Genomic DNA, 17,344 nt, shown 5'->3' with positions numbered 1-17,344 from the left:
AAAAGTTTGTCCCCATCTTTCTTATAAGCCCCCACTGCTATGAGCTCATCTTTCTGGCAATGATCTGACCATTCTTTCCTCCAGCCCCTCCATTACAAACCCTTGGCCTTTAGCTCAGTGGTTTAGGAAGAACCAGCAGAATGAACAACTGGTATATGCAACCATTGCAGTCAGTGCTGAGTAGCAGCAAGAAAAATTACAGCCCTGTGCCTCCTGCCTTTATCAGCGGCTGGTTTGGAAGGAAGGGAGGCAGAACAGGCTGAAGACCAAGCAGCCACTGTACTCCCCTGCCCTCCATCCCTGGAGGGAATGACAGCCTTGCCTTTAGTATCTACAATCTTCCACTATCGAACAATGTGCAAATATTGCTGCTGGAAGCGAAGAGCAGCTGAGGATGGTTGGGGGATCAGCTCCACACGCTCGTCAGGCTGTCGGGAAGCAGAGCGACTCCGTCTGTGGGCATCGGCCAAGAGGGTGTCCAGCTGACCCATCCTTTGCCCGGGGGCTTCCCTGTAACTCCAGGAACGTGGCCGGAACCGCACTCCGTGCCGCAAACCTGCCCCACAGGCATCCCCCGGCCCGGGCTGCTCTCCAGAGGTCTGCGACAGCTGATCCCGCTGCATGGTCCCCGCAGATGGCAGCGTCCCCCCACCCCAGCTCCGGGAGATGTATGTAAGACTCTGGTGCTTGGGAGGCCCGAGCTAACGGGCTGGGCTGTGCTGGGCTGGGCTGGGCTGGGCTGGGAAGTTTTGGAAGGGACAGGGGAGCGCGGCAGCCTGCCCAAAACCGCGATCAGAGCCGGCCGCGCACCCCTCCCCTGCACGCCGGCTCCCTCCCCCGGCCCCGGGGCGCTGCGGGCTGGGACTGTCCCCGCGACAGGCTCCGGGACCGCCGAGCGCCGCTGCGGCCCGGCCGGGAGAGGCGGCGGCCCGCAGCCATGGGCAGCGGCAGCAGCCGGCGGCGAGGGCCCGAGGGCAGAGCGGGGCAGAGCCGGGAGCCGCCGGGGCCCGAGGGCAGAGCGGGGCAGAGCCGGGAGCCGCCGGGGCCCGAGGGCAGAGCGGGGCAGAGCCGGGAGCCGCCGGCCGACGGGCAGGGAGCGGCGGCCCCGCCCGGCCCCGGGCGCAGAGCCCCGGCCGCCGGCGGCAGCAGCGCGGAGGCGGCGGGAGGTGGGCCGGCCCCGCTCCAGCAGGCGGTAAGTGCCCGAACGGGACCCCGAGCCCCGAGCCCCGAGCCCCGAGCCCCGAGCCCCGAGCCCAGCCCAGCCCGGGTGTCCCCGCCGCTCGGACAGCCCTGCCGGAGCCGGCGCCGCCCGCCCCGGCCGTGGCTTCCCCCAACATCCACGGCGCTCAGTTCTGATCTTCGCTGCGAGCCAGGCTCGGTGCTCGCTTTGCGTTTTCTCTCTGCTGTTGTCTTTGCGCTTTCAGACTCCGGTGCAAGGGAAACACGGTCCCGAGAGGGGCCATCACGTTCTTCGGTCTCCCGGTGCTACTGGAGGTTTCTTTTCCTGACTTGTGGAAATAGCTCGACTTTATAAAGTTCGGCTCCTGCTTTTTCCTGGGTCAGGCAACAGAAAAACAGAAGTTTTAAAATGTGAACATAAAGCTGTCCTTTAATGTTTGCCAATCCAGTGCAACTGCAGTCTGGCTCTTCCTAAAGGCATGTTTCAGTCTCTTTACCAAATAATGGATTTGCTTCTGAGGGAGTTGAGATTTATCTTTTGGGCCTTTTTTTCCAATCCAAGAATAACAGCAGCATATATATCAGCTGGTGATGAGGCCAAAAATCACCGACATCTTTCATCTTAGCTTGGCTTTGGAAGCTGTGTGCTTTTTGTTAGATAAACACTGCTCTCCATAGATACACAAAAGTTGTCAGTATAAAGTAATAAATTCAAAGATTGAAAGAAATATTTAGGACCCAGGAACATTCTGCCTTGCCTCAGTTTTGCACTGTAGAAGGATATCATTTCCATCACTGAACTGCACTTCTGTGGGTTAAGGATTACTTTAACACAGACTAAATTTTCCATTAGGAAACTTGGCAGGGTTCTGTATGAGAACCCTTTATTTAGACAGCTTTTAAAGAAAAACCTCAAAGTAAGGTTTGGAAATTGAAGGAAAAAAAAATACAGATCTTGTACTGACATATTTTTTCCTTGCTCTTTAGACTCCAAATCCTCCTGCAGAATGAATGCAGCTCACTCCAGCACTACTTTCTCCTCAATGGGACTCTCATTTATGAGCAATCCTCCTGACTTCCCCCATTTATCTTTACTTACAGGAATAGAGGCTGCTGGTATTCTTTTTCCCTCTTTTTCCACAAGTGAATATCATGGCTGGATCTTTAATAATTCTATAAGCTGTGACTTTTCCTATGCATAAACCAGTATCTTAACCCTGTCCTGAAGAGAGGTATATTCTGGGTAATAACATATCAGAAAGGCAATGGACCTGCCCTCATCTTTCTTTTCTAATGCCTGTAGAGACAGTCCATACGACAGTAGATACCAGGGAACTAATGACAAGGAGCAAACTAGAGGCTGAGGAATTTAAGATGTGGGTACCCTTGGGGTAGTGTGGGAGTCACTATGCCTCACTCCCTGCTTCAGACTTCCCTCTCGGGCAGAAACGATGGTGAGGAACCTGTTGCATCACCTTGGCCACCCCAGGTTGTGGTGCAGACCCAGGGTGGGAATGCTGTCAAGCTTTGCAGCACAGAGATGTCCATGAGGGTCGTCACAACTCAGCCTGGTTGAGGAGCAGGCATGTGGGGCCTTGGTCATCCAGTGAGGCCAAGTGTGTGCAGCACACAGCAGTGCCACCAGTGAGGCAGCAGTGATGCTGAGCATCTTGTGTGTCTCCTCATCCAGCTGTTGATGCTGCCTCTTTTTGGGGAGGCAGTTCACAGCTCTGGTTGCACCCAAAGACAGCAAAGAACTACCTGTATTTTGCAAAGATACAAAAGACATACAAGAGAAGTCTCAGGTGGTTTCAGGGCAAACTTGAAGCTTTTCTTGGTAGTGCTTTACTTTCCTGAACCTGAGATGGCAGAGACAGCAGTCATGGGTTTACTCTTCTGACTCCTTGGGGCCTAAAAAGTCACTTGCCTGTGAAAAGGAGGGAGGAAACTGTTTGCAGCATCAGGTTTTGGTTGTTTACTGGGTGCAATTTAGTTCTTTTAGGTTGTTGTGTGAATGGCAGTCCCACCCTTCCCAGGAGGATGGGGAAGAGGTTTCTGGAAAGGGGTATCAGCTTCATTGCATTGCTAGTAATTTTGAGGGCAATTTCTCTCAGTCTTTCCAGCTCCTCAAGTCATTTGTAGTTTCTGTCTTGCAGTAGGAACTTGCTTGCTTTGCCCTATTCAGTTGTCCAAATTGGAGGATAAGCAAAGAAATCTCAGAGAAGAAAGGATGAGTTACTTCAGCAGAGCTAATGGGGGAAGGTGAGGCAGGAACAGGAAAGGCAACAAGGAGGTATCTCAGTAAGAAAGTCTGATGAGAAATAGCCCCTGGAGGAGCAGATTCTGGCCACTGGGAATAGAAGAGACCTTTGACACCAGTCAGAAGAGAACAGAACTGCAAGCAGGACTCCTCGTTCTGCTGTCATGGCTGGGTTTCTCCTGGGCATAATGTGCATCAATGTTGTGTTTTACAGCTGAGCCCTGGCAGAGTTTACCATCCAGCAGCAGGCTGGCAGCACTGATGGGCAGCCAGGCCAGGGGACAAAGGCTGGTGGAGAGGCATGCAGCTGCCTTTAAAGGCTTGAGCCACTTCTGTTATATTCAGATGTTGCTTGGGAGCAAGAAGGGTGAAAGCATATCACAGCAGCAGGCTGGGAACCAAATCCCGATGGGAAACCTGCACATGCCTCAGAGCAGACCCCAACACCTCTTGTCAGCATCAAACATCTGTTTTCAGCTTTGCTGTCAATTCCAGATGGTTGTATGTGCTTTTCCTTTTTCTTTGCTCAAGACTGAGAAATGTAGTTGAGGTTTTGCAGGTGCTGGTGCAGCACAGAGCAGCTCTTGGTGGAAGCCAGGGCAGAGGCCGTGGCCTCAGGCATTTCCCCATTGGTTTCCTGAAATGGAGGAATTATACAGACATGCTAGGGTTTTGGTTTTAACAGCTTTTTCCATGGTACCATTGCTCCTCCTGACTAGAGATGGGATGTGATTCCATCAAGCAAATCAGCCCAACTGCATCACAGGAGTAACACAGGTAGAGGGTGTGTTCACCAACTTCTAGAGGGACTATCATATAATTTTAAAACACCCGAGTGTTCAAAGCTTTGCCTGATTTTTTCAGCCAGATGTTTTTTCTGCAGACCGATGTGGCACAGCGTCACCTCGTGGCTGGTCAGCCCCAGCTGCAAACACAAAAGGGTCCTGAAGGGACATGAAATGCCATGGCCCAATTGTTTCTTACAGGAACTTAGGTTTATTTTTCTACTCCTGTTAAAATGTACTTCCCTCAAACAGAAATCTGATTCAATTCCAAGTTGTTAGCCGTTTATTTCAACATTTTCTTCCTGGTTGTCTTAATAGGCAGAAATGACCTCGAATCTAAACCTTGTGTTACACTTTCATAGGGAGCATGGGGCCTTCAGAAAATGTCATCTCCAGCTGAATATCTGGGACTCCTTGAATTTCCCAAAGTCAGATTATTTCAGATTCTGCAGTTAATGTCCAGCTGTAGATCCAGTGGTTGCTGAATTAAAGGTCTCCCTCTCTCTCCAATTATATTTCTTGTCTTGTTCAAAGCACTTGAAACTTCTCTGGAGTCCAGAAGAAGCGAGCTGTGCTGCCCCCTCAGCCAGCATCACCCTCCCAGCACAGCTGTGATGCACCTGGACTTGGAAAACTGCTGACTAACTATTTTCCACAACTTCCCCCCTTCACTTGGCAGAGCATGGGTTGTTTTTGCCCTGGAAACTATTTGTGATCTAAAAAGTAAGCCCAGGGCATGTACAGAATAGCTGGGAGCTGGTGTTTCAGTAGGCAGCAGAGGAGAATCGCGTGGGAACTGCTTGCATCCCTGCCCACTTCCCATCCACAGCCTGCTCCCAGTTCCTTCGCTGGCCAGAGGATGTTGCTGCAGACCAAAGCAAAGCTGGAAGTGCTTTGCCTGGGAGTGCTTTTCCAGGCATGCAGCCATGGCCATTCGTCACATCTGGTACCTACTGGCACCCTAGATGAGCCACCTTTTTTGCCAGCAATAACTGGCTGCGGGTTGGAGAGGCTGATTGCAGCCGTGCTGACTGTCCAGCCCCCAGTGCTGTGCTGGAGATACTGCCCTGCTGTGGTACCAGCTCAGCCCTGCTGTGGTACCAGCTCAGCCCTGCTGTGGTACCAGCTCAGCCCTGCTGTGCTACCAGCTCAGCCCTGCTGTGGTACCAGCTCAGCCCTGCTGTGGTACCAGCTCAGCCCCCCTGCGGTACCAGCTCAGCCCTGCTGTGGTACCAGCTCAGACTGGTCTGCTGGTCCAGTTTGTGGAGTGTTTGTGAAGAGGGATTTGGGAGGAGCAGAGGCAGGGAAAGAGGCACTGGCGTACATTTTTCAGAAAGGCTGTGCTATTAACCCACACTCAGTGGGCCAGCACTGGCAGAGACCTCGCTGCTCCCAAGTGGATGCTGTACATGGATCAGTCACTCCTTGGACATGAGTCGCACCTGAGCAGTGCTCAGGGTCTGTATCTCTAGTGCATCTCAGGGCTGTATCCATACCAGTAAACTGCACCACAACCGCTGCCTGGCACTGGACCGTGATGATCTGCCCCACTGAGCTGGCATGATTTTTGGTCAGGACCACCTTGTAGTCTCCCAAATAATGCCTGGGCATGGCTTAGGGACCAGCACTGGGACTCTCTCAAAGATAGCCTCCCAGTTTTGGAGACAATGTTAGTAGTCAGGACTGTAGCTGGCTGCTTTCAATGCAGCTTGGGAGTAGCTCTGGAGCCTCCAAAGGTACACGGCTCCAGATGGCCCTGTGGAAGGTTCCAGGAAAGGGTGTGCTCACCCAGCTTACTCACAGCTGCTGGAGCTGACAGAAAGTAGGGGGTTAAGGGCTGGCAGGGCCATGAGGAACTTGCACTGGATTGGGGGGAGAGGGAAGCTGCACCCCAGGAGTGCTGGGTTATGCACGCAGCAGAGGGAAATAGCTCTTGCTTCCAGCTCTGAGCTCTGCCTTGCTCCCAGGAGCTGCTGCCCTAAAGGATGGCTGAACTGTATGTGCAATGACTGTCAAACCGTTCCATCCCACATGTCCTGACATTAAATTAAATGTGGCTACATGCTGGGTGAGCTTAATATCCAAGCCTTTAAACTTGAAGGAGAGATGTGGGGCTTTGTGGCACAGCAGACCTCAGCACAAGATGCCTGTGCTGAGAGTGGAGTGGAAAACAAGGAGACACGCCATGGTCTAGATGAGTAATAAAAAGATGACTGCAAGCTGCAGAAAGGAGAAGCTGACTTCATTTATCTCTTACCAGGACACAGGCCAACCAGGCCAGCAATTACTTATTTAGCTGTAGGATAGGAACCCATAATATTAAAGTGTCCTGACATGCACATCATCCTAACCCACATAAAGGGCTAATACTAATTATCTGCTGAACTTGCAACATACCCATTACAGCAATGCCGAGCCGGCTGGGTGGGGCCGGTTTTTACTGTGTCTCAGAGCCCCCGGCAGCCGGTGCTCCGCGCCCTGCCTGCTGCCCGGCGCACGGTGTCACCCGGCCACCGCCAGCTCTCCTTCGCCCGCAGGAACTGGGGGCAGCTCCCAAAACACCGGGATTCTCATGGCAGGGAAAAGGCAGAGGCTGGAGGTGCCTTTTGGTTTTACTTTCCCTCATTTTTTGATTCATGCACTGGATGAAATGTTGGTAGAAATCTACCTGTGCCAGTTCCAAATTCTCTTGGGAAATAAGTATTGCTGCTGACAGATCCTTTGGAAAAGGTGGGAGCAGGTTTTGCACAGAGAAGCAGATTTTGCTAACCAGAGATGCACTGTCTTGATGACGAATTAATTCTGTCTTCCACCCACACAACACGTACAGCTCGTAATACGGAGGAGTCAGCCACAAGGGAAGGAAAAACAGGCAACCTACTGTACAATCCAACCTCTTTCCTAAAATGATCCAAGCCCATCCTTTGCACAGAAGTATTGGACGCTGGGTTCTCACTGTGGGAAGAACATCATCAAAGCACTCCTAAAGAACTGTATTTCCCTTGGTGCTGAGGATGAATAATGTTCTTCACCTGGCAGAAGGAGACTCGGGCTGCAACAGTAGTCCAGTGGATAATGGACGAGGAGCTGTGTTGTGGGATGCAATCCCAGGAGGAGTCAGCCATCAGAGCTCAGCATGCTGTTCTCCTGGCACTGCTTCTTGCTTTTGTTCCTTGTGGGAGATTGCCAAGAAACAATCATAAATAACCAGCAGAGAACTGTCTTACCTCACTGTCAGATTTCTCACATACCCTTGTCTCTGCTTGGACCCAGAAACTCTTTCTAGAGTAATTCAGTCTCTTCCAGAGAAAATAAAGTGTTGCCAAAGAGCAGGGATTATTCTGAAAGGATGTGGAATGCCTTTTGACAGGTATTACACTAAAACTCTAGACTGGCAACATCTTTTGTCATTTTAAGCAGGCGGCTAGGATGTGAAATACAGTGGATCACAGACACCTTTCCTGGCTCCTGAAATGGAAGCTACTAAGGGCTCACCTGGAAGAGATGGTTACCCAGAGCCATGGGAGAGGTGTCCTTGCTGCAACTCTCCTCGCCTGCTGAAGCATGGGAGCCAAAGGTGGCCACAGCAGCAAAAGCCCTGCAAGAGGCAGGGAAGAACTGAGCAGTTCGCTGCCATGCACCTCTCTGTCTGCCTCTCAGTGTCTGAGGCCATGGTGTTTAAACCTCAACTCCTGTCCATCCCCCAGGAGAAGCAGATGAGGAAGGAGTGTAGTGAAAAAATCTTGCAAATTAAAATTGGGTGCCATGCAATACCTGCAGACACCCAAGTGGGCATTTCTACCCAGTGGATGGCACATACCAGCCTGACCAATACCAACAGATTTAAATTGGTGCAAACCTATCTGTGAAGCCATCACTGTTGTACCAGCAGAGCCTGTAGTGGGGCACTGCCCCTCCATAGCTCCCACACTGGCCCAGATGGGCAGGAACAGTCCCATCACTGCCCCCATTTTCAATACCATTAGGTTTGACTTTGCTTGTTTCCCCATTGAAAGCCTGTGGATTCCAGCATAGGGAAGACGGATGTTTTCACTCCAGATGGGTAATTGTTCCAGGAAACATCTTTGTCAGGTAAAACTGTGTTGATGTTGTACTGACTTCCTCCTTTAGCAGGTATTTTCATACTGTTACCTGCAGCTGGTGGTGCAGTGGGCATTCATGGAAAACTGGAAAGTTTAACAGGTCAGTGTTCAGGGATTTTGGTTCTGTAGCTGGCAGCCACCCAGCCACCTTGAATGCTGAAATAGAACTGGCAGAACAGGGCTGGTAAAAGAGAGCCTCTTGTACCTGTATTGTCTCCACAGAGGTTGTTTGGGGTTTAAACCAAACCAGGGGGTTTAAACCAGGACATGTTGCCCACTGTGGAGAGACATGGGTTTCATAGAAAGAAATCATGGTTTGGGTTGAAAGGGAGCTTTGAAAATCAGCTGGTTCAAACTCCCCCATCGTGGCAAGGACATCTTCAACTAGACCTGAAAACTCCATCCATCCTGGCCTTGCACACTGCCAGGGATGGGGCAGCCACAGCTTTTCTGGGCAACCTGTTCCAGTGCCTCACAACTCTCACAGTAAGAATTTCTTCCTCAGATCTAATCCAAACCTGTCCTTTTTCAGTTTAAAACCATTGCACCTTGTCCTGTCACTACAGGTCTTGTAAAAAGCCCCTCTCCATCTTTCTCGTAGGCCTCCTTTAGGTACTGAAAGGTTGCAGCAAGGTTTCCCCAGAGCCTTGTCTTCTCCAGGCTGACCAACCCCAACTACCTCAGCCTGTCCTCGTAGGAAAGGTGCTGCATGTCTGATGATTTTCATGGTCCACTCTGGACTCATTCCAACAGGTCCATGTCCTTCCTGTGCTGAGGATGCCAGGCCTGGACACAGCACTGCAGATGGGGTCTCACATGAGCAGAGTAGAGGGGGTGAATCACCTTCCTTGACTTCAAAGTGTTGTAACTGTGCCTTGTCTTCTATCCTAGGCTTTGTCAACCAGAAGCTCACCAGGCCCAGAGAACAACAACCTCAACCATCAGTGAGTGTTCCCTGCTTTCATGGTGTCTTGAGGGGGAAAGAGCAGGTGGAATAAAGGGACCTTTATGCTATTTCTGCATTCTTCACAGTGTGTAAAAGAGCTGGGAATGGAATTGTGTTAAATGGTTTGTAACCCTAAATATTCTGCTCTTTTACTTACTTGCAAATTTAAAAAAAATATTAGGTGCTGCTTGAAAAGATCCAGGCTCCAGCTTAAGTGTAGTATAGAGGTCATGAGCAGTCGGAATTTAGGATGTCCACATGTCAGAGAGGCACCTTGGAGTAGCTAGTGCAAAGCTATGGAGAATTGCTCCAGCAAAGAGCTCAGGCCCTTATTCACCTGTGGCCTCTGCAGCATGTGGGAAAGGAGAATAATGTCTCTTTGCTCCCCAGGAATCATAAGAGAAAGCCCATGAGATGCCCCAATGCTACACCAGTTAGAGACAAGTGTCCTTCAGGGATGGGGGACTGATGGGGACCTGCTGCTCTGGGTGCCAAACAAAAGAAATCTGAAATTTTCCATGAGCAAAAGCTGCCCAGCAGAGTGAGCCTCCAAATTTGCTTGCACCAGGAATGGGGAGAGTTTACCACGTGTTAAAAAATCCCAGGTGAAATGAACAGGTTTGAAAAACTGTCTTAAAATATCACCTCCTTACATTAAAAAGTGACTCCTCAGCACAAAGCTCTGGCTGTCATCCAGCCCCTCTGCCCCTGCAGCACTCAGGAACAGACTAATCTGCAGATCCTGGTCATGGGCTGTGTGACCTACTAACAGCAGTGCTGGTGGATGTCAGCAGAGCCCAGGCACCCTCTGCTGTCCTCCCTCCCGCTCCTGTTCTCCCTCCCAGCTGGCAGGGAGCTCGTCTGGCAAGGCTGCTGCTTCCCAGAGCGCTCAGAAAACATATCTGCCCCTGGCTTTTCTGATGGCAAGGCTTGTACAGGTGCTCTTGCAGGGACTTTAACCTCTCCTGTGTGCTTCCCAGCATCCTCAGTGGCTTTTGGGCTATGATGGCAGCTGAGCAATCTCCTCCTGGGGTGCACAGCCAGCCCTGCCAGGCCCCTGTGCAGCTCCCTGGCCCCACTGGCCCCTCACACCCTGCCAAGGCTTTCCTTCTCCCACCCTCTTTGACATGCAAAGGGAAGGTTTGAGACAGTAGGAAATGTTTTCTGATCTGGGATGACAGAGCAGGAGGTCACTTTCATTTAGACATTTACTTTGTACCCACTGCAGAGTCCCATAGCTCAGCTCACGTGTGAAGTGCCTGTACTGCCTGAGATCAGCAGAGTTGCAATTTCTGCTGGCGAGAACTATGCAAACACTTTTTTGGAAATGACCCAGCACAGAGCAAATTTTTGAAGACATCAAATCAAATAAAATCAAATAAAGCCATGGAAACAGAGGTTAATGTGCATGCATAGGTGTGTCATCCTTCACATTTCTGTGGCTGGAATCATTCTAGGTAAACACTCACAAACAGCAAAAGTCAGCCTTGTCTTGATAGAGTTGCTGACTGAAGAAATTCCCATAAAGCCAATTAAAGGAGAAGCAAGTGTCAGGGAAGGAGAAGAAGAGCTAGATACAGAGGCTTAATAGCGTCTGTCAAGAGAGCAGTCACGCGAGATAGAGGTGGGTGTGCGCCTCCTGTCCTAGAACATGCCCGTGTGACACCACACAAGCACCTAAACCAGCCCCTGGTAAATACTTTGGATGTGCTCCTGATTGGGCTGTGTTACCTCTCATCATCCCGCCCCCAAAATCTTTTGGGAACTGCTCTCTGCTAGTTGATGGGTGGATGACACAGCCCAGGCACACAATAACGATTTTATAATTGCTGCCAAGGCTCGTGACTCTGGCAGGGTTACCGGGGCGTTGTTTTGACCCACTTTACAGCTGCTAGGTCTTGCAGAAGGCATTTTAATGATTAACCCTGGACATCCCCATCCTCAGCAAAATGATAAAAAACACTGGCCTAGATTCACCCAGCCTAGTTTTCAGCCATTTAACTCAGGTTTGTTGCCTGGGAGCTTGTCACCCTAGTCACCCATCAGGGCCATTGTCATGGGAGCCCGCAGGCAGCTCTCCCCCACACCAGGCACCTGCCTGACACCAGGGATATGGCACCGACAGCCACCCCCACTGCTGGGGTCTTGCTCAAAGGTGGTTTTGCTCACTTTTGTTCTAATTTTGCCTTTTGCATTTCCTTCTCTACATTGCATAGTTCATTGTTTTTACACTTAACAAAAAAACCCACCCACAATTCCTGCTTCCTTACAAAACTTTAAACACCGAGAAGCCTGTAGCTGAAATGGAGCACATTTCTTGCTTTCCTCTTTCCTAAATTGCTTTGCTCTAGCCTCTTAAATCACTTTTATTGCTGTTTTCTAAACTCCCTCCGAGCTGTTAATAACGTTTCAGCAGTGAGGCACCCAGAAGCCTGCACAGTAATCCTGACGGAGCTGTACTAACCTTCTTTTTCCTTGCTGTCCTATCATGCTGCAGATTCCCCTCTTGTATGCTTTTCAGCTAAGTCCTTCTCTCTCAGCTTTATTCCTTCACAGGTTTCTCTCCCTCCCCAGAACACCTGGGGTTTGAAAATCTTTCCACTCAAGGTACTGACCTGTTACTTTCCTGACTGGAAGGTCTAACAGCCCTCAGGTGGACTCGGTGTGCATGAAGCCAGGCTCTGCAGCCCTGGCATGTGGTTACAAGAGGAGCAAGGTGCCTCCTCTGCTGCTGGAGCAGCTGGAGGAGCACGGGAACAGGCCTGTGGTCCACCAGCTTTTGTCCTGTGCACATCCTGAGCTTGGGATTTCCCTGCCACAACTTCTCACTGAATTCTAGGATCAGCAGAAATAGCTGCACCAACGTGCCTTTGAGATGGAGGTTTAGGTTGGGATGGCCTGAGGAGGTCTCTAGTCCAATCTCTAGCTCAAGCTCCAGGTTGGATCAGCTGTGAAGTCAGAGCAGAATGCTCCAGGCTTAGTCCCATCAGGTGTTGAAAACCTCCAAGGATAGAGCCTGTGCAACCACACAGCCTGTTCCTCTGCTTGCTGTCCTCAGGGTGCAGAAGTTTCTCCTTTTATCCAGATTAAAGCTGCCATTTTTTATTTCAATTTTCCTGTATTAAATGATAGAGAACTTTGCCACAAGTATAGGAATAGTATGAACAGCAGCTTGCTTTTCCTTTACTCTTGAAAGAAACGCAGCCCTCTTTTCCTCTCATTTCTGGGGTGTGCATAGGAAGTGGAGTCTGCTTTTTTTTGCTTTTTTTTTCAAAAGCACATCTGTGTCTCAAGGAGTTTTACCTGGAGATTTTCTCCGTGCAAACCAAAGCATTGAGAATAATTAACAGTGAGAATTTATGTAACTGCTAAGAGAAACAATGGCTCTTCTGTGGGCCTGCAAGCAAGCTGCCAGGAGCTTTGCCTCTTATTCATCACGTAACATAAAATTAGTTAGAGGATTGTCACAATGCAGAGTTTAAATCAGTAAATTGTGTGTTTTAACTCAGATTTCTGCACTTCCTTTTCCCATTATTGCTTTGTAAATGCTGCTGTATGGTTTGAGCTCTTGGACTTGTAGCTTTCTTCTCAGGTCTTACTTAGTGCAGTGGAAGTCAGATACCCTGCAGCCCTCAGCAGGAAAATTAATAAAAGGAATAAGCAGAAAAGTCCAGTTGCTAAATCCTACTTGCTGCTAGTAGAACTTGCCACGAGGGCATAGTGCAGTTTAATACCTACACTACCAGTGTCACCAGCTGGCCATCAGGTGACTGCAGGGAAAACACCAGGCTATTTCTGACACAGGGGGGACATGGCACAAACACAGCCTGGTCAGGGCAGCTGGGCTGGGCAGGAGCCTCTGTGGCCAGGGCAGGTCAGAGCAGAGGGAGCGTTGCACTGCACTGTGGCCACTCACTCCACAGCCACTGCCTGTGGGAGGAACACTGAGGATACTCCCTGGCCCAAGGAGAGAAGTATGAAAGCACTTCCTCTATAGGAGAAAGTGTCCTTAGAAAAGCCTGTCAGGGTTCTTTGCTTCAATTCCAATTCTATATTTACATACCTACTTTGGGGCAGTTCCTGTGATTTTGTCTAGTAAACAGGTCCTCAGTTTTTTTCATTAAAGGATGATAATGGATGAATTTTAGTCATCCCAGCTGCAAGAGCAATGGTTGGGATAGATCTCATCCTTAGAGGAATTCAGTAGATAATACATGGTGAGTCTGGGACAGATCTGGAGCCATGCTAGTGGATATGAAAATCTCTCCACTTTGGCAACAAACTAACTGACACACAAACCCAAAACATTTATTTATTGTTTTTCACTAGTGGATGGTCGCAAAGTCTTGGTTGACATGGCATGGCAGAGCACTTTACAGTTTGGATTTACCAGCTCAATTCTCCACTTAGCTGTGCACCTCACCGTGACCTCCATTCCAAGGAGCCGTGTGTTCCAAGCCTGATGGCCCAGCTTTCTCCCAGATGTCCACAAGGTCAAGGAGGAGCACTCACTTGTCAGCTTCTGTCACTCCTCTCTTGAGTCCTGGAAGGCAAGATCAAGTAGACTTAATTGGTAGCATGAGGTACAGTGGTCAAAGCCTGCAGAAGACTTGTCACTATTCTCCCATATGCAGGTAGGGGCAGATTTCTCTTGTACCCAACATAAACCACCTCTGAAAACAGCAATAAACTCCGTACCAGTTCCCTTTGAGTAATACATCAGTTCCCACTCATGGGAGGGCTGATGTGGAAACAAATAATAGCCATAAGAGGAATTTGAGGGAGCTGCATTCATATTTTGCTTGAAACTCAGATCCCTTATGAATACAAGCAAAATAATCTCTTTTTTGCATAAAACCTTAGAAGTCACATGAAGATTACACTGTCCTTTAGCTGGGCTTGAGCCTAACTCAGAAGGTTCTGGGAGCTTGATCTGGAGCATTGTAAGGGTTGTACTGTAATGAACTTACAGACTAAACTGGTGCCAAGTGATAGCAAATGTCAGCAGGCGATGTGCCAGTGGGGTATGGGAGCTAGACATGACAGAATATCTGTGTCTCAGCGAGCCACGTGCAGCTTGATCTTTCCATTCACAAAAAAAATGAACCAAGGGTCTTCTTTTATCTTCAGAGCCTGATTCTCTCTCATAACAGCAGTAATTCATTCCCTTCCATGATAGGTGCCCAGAAAGCAACAAGAAGCCTTTGGGGCAGTCCACAATATTATATGATTACTCGGAGGAGGAGCTCATGGCAAGCATTGAGCGGGAGTACTGCCGCTGAATCCAGTTCCCCACCACGAGAATGTCAGGCTTGATCCTGGAAGCCCAGCTGAGCAGAACTGCTACTGACAACACAACGTTTCACCCAGCGAGACAGCACGGGACAGGTGGCTGGGGAGGCTCTGGAACACCAGAGGCAGCATGGCTGCTTGGGAGGCACAGAGGAGAAAGTTCACCTGATCAGTGAGAGAATGAAGATCCTCACCAGCTGCTGGTTTCTGATTGGTGCCACTGGGAGAGGAACCAATTTGTCTTAAGAATCAATATTTAGAAGCTAATTTCTAAATGCTGTTTATAAATTAACGTGTACTAGAAATAAGTGTCATAGTAGAGATGTTGAAATGTGGTGCTTTGAAGGAAGATCTTGCTTTGAACTTAGTAAAAAAATAGCAATATCATCTGATCCAGAACTTAAAGGGGATGTTGAATGAAATTCGTGTTTCTGCCACTTAAAATGTGCCAGATGTACTCCTTGCACTGTGCAAGCCTCAGATCTAGGTCCGAATTTGGCCCTCTTTCAGTCTGGTCCACAGTGTGAGAGATAAGATGAAAAGGGGATTGAGCCCACCATCTAGTATATAGGCAGTGTAATCCCAGAGTTCAAATCCCACCACACTGGCAAACTAGGCTCCTAGAAGCCATCAGGGAACACAGGATTTCTGTGATCCCTTTGGGGCAGGATCCCAGCATAGGTGTCCTACCTGGGGCTCCTGGGTGTGGATCCATCCCAGGGATGGCAGTGAAAGCAGGAGGCACATCCCCATTTCAGTCATCCTCCTCGAGAGGGACTTGCATGCTCTTGTAGAGCAGCTGTTTGGGATCAGTTTTCAGACTTGCCACTTCTGGCCTTTCCCTAATATTTCTTGTCCTACAAGAAAAATCACTGCATTTTACCATTAGCTGACTGCAAAGTAAACCAGAAAGTTGTCTCTCCTAAGGAAACAGTATTTTCAGTGCTCCCAGACAGGAAAGCCTGGTATTTTGGGTTTCTGCTTTTGTTATATCTGCATCTTAACATATTTTGAGTATCTGCTTATTATCAGAAGTAGAAAATTTATTTCTATCTTCAACTGAAGCATAAAAGGCATCAGATGAAATCTTCACTACGTGTAAATGCAAGAAAAAACTGCAGGACACCTCTTAAGATGCTGTGTTTTAAGTACCTTATGATTCCTGGGACCTGTGAAACAGTAATAAATGCATCTATACTCTGAAGCCCCCAGTGAAGGCATCAAATGTTCTGAAAAAGGCTGTGTGGCCTGCATGGGAAATCATGCTCTGGAACCTGCAGAGACCAAGCAGGATGCATCCCTGAGGATGGCAGGTGGGACACCTTGAGGGGGCACGAGATCACACCCCTGGCACACAGACTCACAGCCCAGCAGCCTTCAGCAGGGCTGGACATTGTGCTCTGCCTGGGAGCTGGGGAGCCACCAGGCAGTCCAGGGTGGGCAGGGGGAAGGGAGCCAGCCTCCCACAAAGCTGTGCATGCCTGAGGGCAGGAGCTCCCAGCACACCAGCTGGGGCATGGATAGGAACAGGGATAATGCTTTTAAACTGGAAGAGGCTAGATTTGGGTTGAACATAAGGAAGAAATTGTTCACTGTGGGGGTGGTGAGGTACTGGAACAGGTTGTGAATGCCCCATCTCTGGAAGTGTTCAGAGCCGGGTTGGATGGTGCTCTGAGCAAACCGGTCTAGTGGAAGACGTCCCTGCCCATGGCAGGGAGGTGGGACTAGATGGGACTAGATGATCCTTAAGGTCTCCTCCAACCCAGGCCATTCTATCATTCTGTGATAACTTTGGTGGCCGGAAATAGCTGGATTAGAGCTATTGTCTAATAGTCTCTGCATTGTTGGGAGAAGTTGGGTGGGCCCTCTGGAGCAATAGCTCTCTAACTCTCCTGGAAAAAATCCAATTTTGAACCATAGCGTTTCTTTCACAAGAACAGTCATTTTTAGATCTATTAATGTCACTGATCTATGGCAGGAACACAGTTTCTCTGCAGTTTATCAAGAGTCCACTCACCGTATCTCCCAGTGCTTGTGTTAGTTTTCAGCAGCTCTCAAAGACTGGGATGAACAGAATCTGCCCTGTGGAGAGCAGAAAAAACATGGTGACCCCAGCACCACAGGGAACCACAGTACTCTATATTCTTTTCTAATCACTATAGTGGTTTAGATTTTTTTTGAACTTGGATTTAATTCTTTCAACTAAGACCTTCCTTCTCTCATCGTCCCCAGAGTCCCTGGCACATGTGGGGAGGTATTTCCATGAGCTCAGTCACAGCTCCCCCTTCGTGAGGGCAGGGCCAGTGGATTGCTGCCTTTTTGGATGGCCTCCAATGACACAGCAAACCAGAGGAAAGCCATGCTGCTGTCAGACCACGCTGTGACAGGAGCAGGCAGGGACCAGGGCTCTGCCTCCCCCCAGGTCGCTCTGCACGTGCCCTGCCTGCCCCTACAGAGCTTCTCTCTCTGAGGCTGCATTTGGTGACTGGCCCAGGTATCAGCTCTACTGTCACCCTGAAAACTGAAGCCTTCTGGTAGTGTTTTCATAGTTTTAGTTACTTTCCCATGAAAGTTCTATAAATGTAATGTTTATCACATTCCTTCTAAGAAATGTCTTTTGATGGATGTTTCGCATGACCAGTGTGCTTGGGAAGGTGGTAACTTAATTAACCAATCCCTGGTCATTGTCAAGAATCTATAAATACTGGAGTCAGAGAATAAAGGTTACTTCGTTCCTGTTCTAACACTGAGAAGCATTTGTGTGAATCATTTTGTGTGC

At 49.3% G+C, this 17,344-nt stretch overlaps 1 long non-coding RNA gene across 2 annotated transcripts; it reads left to right on the top strand.

The window, feature by feature from the left end:
* The first annotated feature begins 540 nt into the window (after nucleotides 1-540).
* On the top strand, nucleotides 541-17,291 carry LOC106628126 (uncharacterized). 2 transcript variants are annotated; one of them, XR_015772328.1, is made up of 3 exons: nucleotides 541-668; nucleotides 9,219-9,271; nucleotides 14,453-17,291. It is a non-coding gene; the product is annotated as an uncharacterized LOC106628126 (long non-coding RNA). The 2 variants fall into 2 exon arrangements; XR_001331404.2 differs by lacking the exon at nucleotides 541-668 and adding an exon at nucleotides 1,132-1,192.
* Nucleotides 17,292-17,344: the final 53 nt, after the last annotated feature.

This window comes from Pseudopodoces humilis, chromosome 3, assembly GCF_049639895.1.
Source record: "Pseudopodoces humilis isolate 2021_Gansu_Grassland_sample_001 chromosome 3, ASM4963989v1, whole genome shotgun sequence".
Lineage (NCBI taxonomy): Eukaryota > Metazoa > Chordata > Aves > Passeriformes > Paridae > Pseudopodoces > Pseudopodoces humilis.
This window is presented reverse-complemented; position numbering and strand designations above follow the sequence as displayed.